The sequence below is a fragment of the Macrobrachium rosenbergii genome, chromosome 12, assembly GCF_040412425.1.
Source record: "Macrobrachium rosenbergii isolate ZJJX-2024 chromosome 12, ASM4041242v1, whole genome shotgun sequence".
Classification (NCBI taxonomy): domain Eukaryota; kingdom Metazoa; phylum Arthropoda; class Malacostraca; order Decapoda; family Palaemonidae; genus Macrobrachium; species Macrobrachium rosenbergii.
The window spans coordinates 71,292,820-71,299,223 of NC_089752.1; positions in this window are offsets into that span (position 1 = coordinate 71,292,820).

Below are 6,404 nucleotides of genomic sequence, written 5' to 3' on the forward strand. Positions count from 1 at the left end.
AAGAACAGACACTGGACACTTCGTCACAATATACATACTAATAAATCATTATTGATAGTAAATTTTCATTGAGAATGCTGGTAATGATAATCAAGGGGTTAGATCCCTGCAAAATGATGGAAATTCACTTCTCGATGTGGTTTGGATCCCACAATAAGCTATAGGTTCCCGTTGCTGAATAACCACTTGGTTCCTTGCAACGTAACATTATCATAAAAGCAAGAACAAATAATAATTACCACCACCACTATTACTACTACTGCTGCTGCTACTAATACTACCGCTACTACTACTACTACTACTACTACTACTACTACTAATAATAATAATAATAATAATAATAATAATAATAATAATAATAATAATAATAATAATTATCAGATGTATGTGGAGAGAGAGAGAAAGTACCAATTCCTGTTGCTTGGTAATGATCAGTCTCATATGTGCCATACGCGTATCATTTTCATTCAGTACACAAACATGAGCCTGACAGTCCGACACGATTCATCTGTGATGAGTGTTAAGGGCGGATCTACTTGTTAACTTGGCTGCATCAGTGGACAGAGTGACCACAGGCATTATTAGCCATAAATAATTATGGAATTACATTTAAAGGACGATGAAACGCCAAACGCAGCAAAATGCTCCAATGAAGCAAACAAAACTCGATGCTTTTTACCAAGGCTCAAGTTCGTAAGTAGCCTCATTCGGTGTCCATGTTGTTGACCAAAGTTTATATCAACCTGATTTAGTAGGTGAGACTATTGTAGTCGGACAATTTGTCTATATATTTCTATCACTTTGTATGGGTGCATGTAGGTTTCTGGCTTTCTTTCTTGCTTTCTCTTTTTTTTTTTTTATGGACATTATTTTGGGAACGCCTGATCGCCGAAGCCGAACCCTTGCATTTGACTTGCGGACGTGCTTTACGAAAACAGCGGTGAATTTATTCATAATACATTTTAGGGTTGCCAGGCCTGTATTTAATGATTTTGTCTTGTGTTCTGTAATGATTTTATCAGGACACCTTGAAAATTAAGTTACTTTAAATAATATGGAAAACCAACTATTTTGGAGCTGTGCATTAGAAAGCGTCAAAAAGTTCATTTATAGCGTATTACAGTGCTTGAATTTTTCATCAAAGATAACAAAATCTAAATAGCTTAACGTTGGAGGGAGTTTCCTGAAGAAAACGTTCATTTGGGTTTTTGGATACAACATCCTTCAAAAAGCGGAAAAAAAAAATAAACGGCTCTTACACAGTAACACAAAGAACAGAATAGATTTGTATTATGAATCTAGATAACCCTCTCAGCAAATATCAACACAGTATTTGTTAGCATGCATATAAGTTTTCTGTGTAGTAGTATTATTTTATGGCAATGAACATAATGTACAGTACAATCGCTAGGAAAAAAAAAGCTCTGCAACGCTTCCAGTAAATTTCGTTCATCAGACAACTTCCACCCTCGTGTACAACACTTAATAATAATAATAATAATAATAATAATAATAATAATAATAATAATAATAATAATAATAATAATAATTTGATAGCCGCTGTCTTATTTTCTTTTAGAGGCTACAACAAAGTGGTGATGTAAGGAAAGAAGTTGGTGATAAAAGCTCAAAGGAAGCGTGCAGTGATGGCTCCTCAGGTGTCACTGCTCAGTTATTACTCTTCTGAACTTCCAAGTACTATACTTTTAGCAGTAATAGAGAGGATTATGTTGCCCCGGTGGGTGATGCATCCACTGCTGAGAGTGAGCTTGAACCTGAGACTAATGAGCCATTCTCAAAGTGCGACGTTGGCCTATGGATAGGAAAGACGACAACAAAAAAGATAAATATGATATATTGACGAATATTTGGAGACTAGAGTGTGACTATAAGCTGCCTTACTCGGTAAGAAGTGAAAAGAAGCGCTATTTAAATAAATATAATTTTGACTTGTATCCCTGGCTTGCTTACTCACATGTAAGTGGAGGACTGTTTTGTAAGGTTACTAAGGTATGCTCCGTATTTGGTCAAACTATGTCGGGGGAAAGAGAAAGCAGCCTTTAAGATCTCTTGTTACAGGCCCATTAAGACGGTATAATAGTTTAGCTGGCTGTGAGGGTTACCTTTCTGTGCATAACAAAAATGACTATCACCAAACAAATATTCTGAAATCATAAGAGTTTTTGAAAAGAATGGCCGATTCAACAACTGATATTCAGTCTTCATTGATGACCATCACAGGAAAGAAGCAATAGCTAATCGTAAGGGTTGGGAGCTATTGTGCATACTATAATTTTTCTTAGAAGACAAGACTTATCTCTAAGAGGCCATCGAGATGAAGGCCCTCTTCTTAGTTTGTCAGACATTAATGACGGTAGTTTTAAGCAGCTTCTTCGATTTGCTATAAAAAGAGATGTAGGCTTAGGCAGCCACCTAGGAAATGCTAAAAAGAATGCAACTTACACGAACAAAAGAACACAGAATGAAACAATCTCATGCATAGATGAACACATATCAAGCATATTGTCCCACAGGGTAAGTAAGTAAAAATTCTTTTCTGCAATTGCAGACGAAACTACAGGTAATCAGAGGAAGGAACAGCTGTCAGTAAGTGTTAGATATGTGGACAATGAAACCATACGAGAGGATTTCCTTGTTTTTACAGAAATAGAAGATAGGTGGGGGCATTGCATGTGTTTTATTGGGTGAACTGTCCAGAAATAATTTAGATTTTCGTTATACTGGTGGGCAAGGATATGATGGTGCTAGTGCCATGAGTGGGGCACTGAAGGGCTGCCAAGCAACTATAAGAGAAAAGCACCCTTCTGCAGTGTACTGTATATTCACTGTGCCGCTCATGCGCTGAATCTCGTAATTTCTAAATCTAGTGAAGTGCCAGTAATCATAAATTGCTGGGGTGATATTAAGGTTATTGTCAATTTTTTCCACTCATCGGCGCGAAGACTTAATGCCATGGAAAATATAATTCATAATGATAAGGATCATTATCAGTCTCTTAATGGCTTGCGCACCTTTAGTGACACAAGATGGGCAGACGGACATGATGCCATTGTGGTGTTTAAAAGGTTACTGCCTCATGTTATTGAGGCTTTATCAGAAATCTGTAATTGGAACAACCTAGGAATTGTAAGAAGTCTACTAAAGAAAATAGACTTTGAATTTGTTGTTGCTCTAAATGTCCTTTATGCGGTAATGACTGAAACCAGATCTTTGTCACTTTTATTACAAGCTGCCAACACAGATGTACTGGAATGCTCAACGCAAATCAAGTTGGTTAGGGATAAAAAGTATATTTTAGTTTAACCAGACCACTGAGCTGATTAACAGCTCTCCTAGGGCTGGCCCGAAGGATTAGACTTATTTTACGTGGCTAAGAACCAACTGGTTACTTAGCAACGGGACCTACAGCTTATTGTGGAATTCGAACCACATTATAGCGAGAAATGAATTTCCACCACCAGAAATAAATTCCTCTAATTCTTCATTGGCCGGCCGGAGACTCGAACTCGGGCTTAGCGAGTGCTAGCCCACAACTCTACCGACTCTCCCAACGAGGAACTGTGGTTAAGGATAGAGTTCAGAAAATGAGAGAGACAAGGATGAATATTTTATTACTGTATATAATGTAGGGGTGGAAGGGGTTTTGGAAATTAATGTAACTGAAAGTGTTCTTAGATTAGCTGTAAAGCAAAAGAAAAGAGCCAATCCCCTGTATCTAGGTCACGTGGTTATTAAGGCGTGACAGTGTTTTTCCCATTTATTGGTTATGTAGTAAGTGAGTTTAATTATCGGTTCAAGAACTACCATAGCACAGTAAGTTCCTTATGTTCTTTGGTTCCAAAATATTGTGCTTGTACCTCTTTTGATGATATTACTCCAGCATTGAATGCATAAAGCTCTTTCTTTGTTGATGGTAAACCGCTAAATCGTGTTGATGATAATAAATCAGAGTTCAATTTATGGAGGACTCACTGGAAATCTGCTCCAACTGATTCACTTCCTAAAACAGCAATGGAAGCATCCGTTCAATGCTCTGAACACGATCATGTTACTAAGTTGTTGCTACAATTAAATGTTATATGACCTGAGTCATCAGCAACAGCAGAACGAACGTTTTCTTCATAAAATTTCATCAAGTCATACAGGAGAGCAACAATGGGCTCTGAAAGGTTGAATAGTCTTGCAAAGATTCATATTCACCGAAGTATTTCAGATGACACAGCATATAATTCCATTAAATCTGTTATCAACATCTTCTCCAAAAGATCTTCCCGCAGGTCAGAATTTATTTTGTCGGTAGAATAATATGTAAATCTCAAAGCTATAATTAAATTTTGATAGTGTGTACCCACTGCACACAAGTAAAATATTGATAGAAACACTGAAAATAAAATTATATAATAATTTGTTTTTCTTTATGCATTTATTTAATGCTTGTATTTACCGAAGCAACTTCACCTGCCACTTCTTTGTAAGCTACAGCTGTTGAAAACATTATAACAATCTTCATAATTATACTCTCTCTCTCTCTCTCTCTCTCTCTCTCTCTCTCTCTCTCTCTCTCTCATTGCGTGCAATATATATGTGCATACGATGTAAATTATATGTCTGTGTGTATATATGGGTGTGTGCATACATATATAAATAATGATATATATGTACTGTATGTGTGTACGTAACACACACACACACACATATATATATATATATATATATATATATACTGTATATATATATATATATATATATATATATATATATATATATATATATATATATATATATATATGAGATAATCGTAAGGAAGCCGCCCACACCCCCGCCCCATGAAAGATTTCTAGATCCGCCACTGACGGTCTAGCCTAAAGGTTTCAAGTCTGTTCATACTGAGACATCGACATTTAGTGAACAAGAAAAGGGTCTTACTGTTGTTATCATTCCTATTCCAAAGGCTTTAAGTTTCCCATCGAGTAACCCTAGAATGCCACTTATTTCCAAGCGAGCTTCCACATGAGAAAATCCCCAAAAGAGGGGAGAGAGTAAAAATCTCATCAAACAGATCTAAAAAATGAATATTACCTGGAGATGAGCCACCCAAAAGATGAATTTCACATACAAGCACAAACATCATTGAAACTGAAAAGAAAGATAAGGTGATGATGCATCACCCTCAAAATGGCAAAAGAGTGTACCAGATTTGTCTCAGCAACTGATTAGCACTTGAGCGATCAGCGCCTAAGTCCTTTACTTCAGTTGAATTATCACCAGACAAATGCCATGCGCGGCAGGAAGATGTCGTCGCAGTAAGGGGCCGAGCCACTAACGTCACTTCTCTTGATTTCTTGCATGTTAAGTGGAGGCGGACTTCTTTCTTGTTGATTCTGTTGCCGGGCTGCGCATACCTCTAGCCTAGTGACTTTGACGTTACATGGATATTGCAGGAAAGATAATCTTTATATTTCATATTCTCTTTTATTTAGTGACTCTCTCTCTCTCTCTCTCTCTCTCTCTCTCTCTCTCTCTCTCTCTCTCTCTCTCTCTCTCAGCAAACTCTTGGAAGACATACAAGTGCATAAAGAGTGACCACTGAATCTTTTGCAATTCTTCAACGGCGTCACCAGCTTAGAATTTGTTGTAGACAGTAGCTGCATTCGGATCTGTAACACCGAATGAAAATAAGCAAAATAAAGGAGAAATATGCTCACACCTTGCCCCATGATTATCCAAATATTAAAGAAAGGGAAAAAAAAGACTCCACCATCACCAAAAATAAAACTGACAAGTTAATCAGGGTGAATGTGATTATTCTGAGAGATACTGTATATTCATTAGATAGGTAAAAATGAAAGGCATATGACGAAAATACATAAAAATCGATCCATGCCATCTCCCAACTTCTGTGCCCAAGAGTAAACGATAAAAATACAAATGAAGTTAAGTACAAATATCCCCAAGAGAAAAATGGTAATAAAGAAAAAAGGTAAACCTAATCAGAGTGAAATGAGCGTTTTTGTCAGGAGAGCGCAATCGGGAAATATGTCCGGAGGCCGTTGAAATTCCTGCGGACGGCGTTTGCGCTGCCAGAAAATTCAATTAAGTCGGTGTATAAGCTTGAGCAAGCACTCCACCTCGAATTTGGACGGAATTTCCATTTGAGAAACCCCGAAGAAAAATAACCGACAGCGAAATTGGGACGTAAGATGTGCAAATATTTGCTAAGAGGAAGAAGCAGAAGAAGAAGAAGAAAAAAAGGGTAGACGGAACAGTTTAAAAGAGTTTAAGCTTCATTAGTCGGAAAAGATTCCAGACCTTTTTAGGAGAGTTACGGAGTAGGCATTTTTTCAGGTTTACGAGTCTCTATCTATATCTGTGTGACCGGCAAA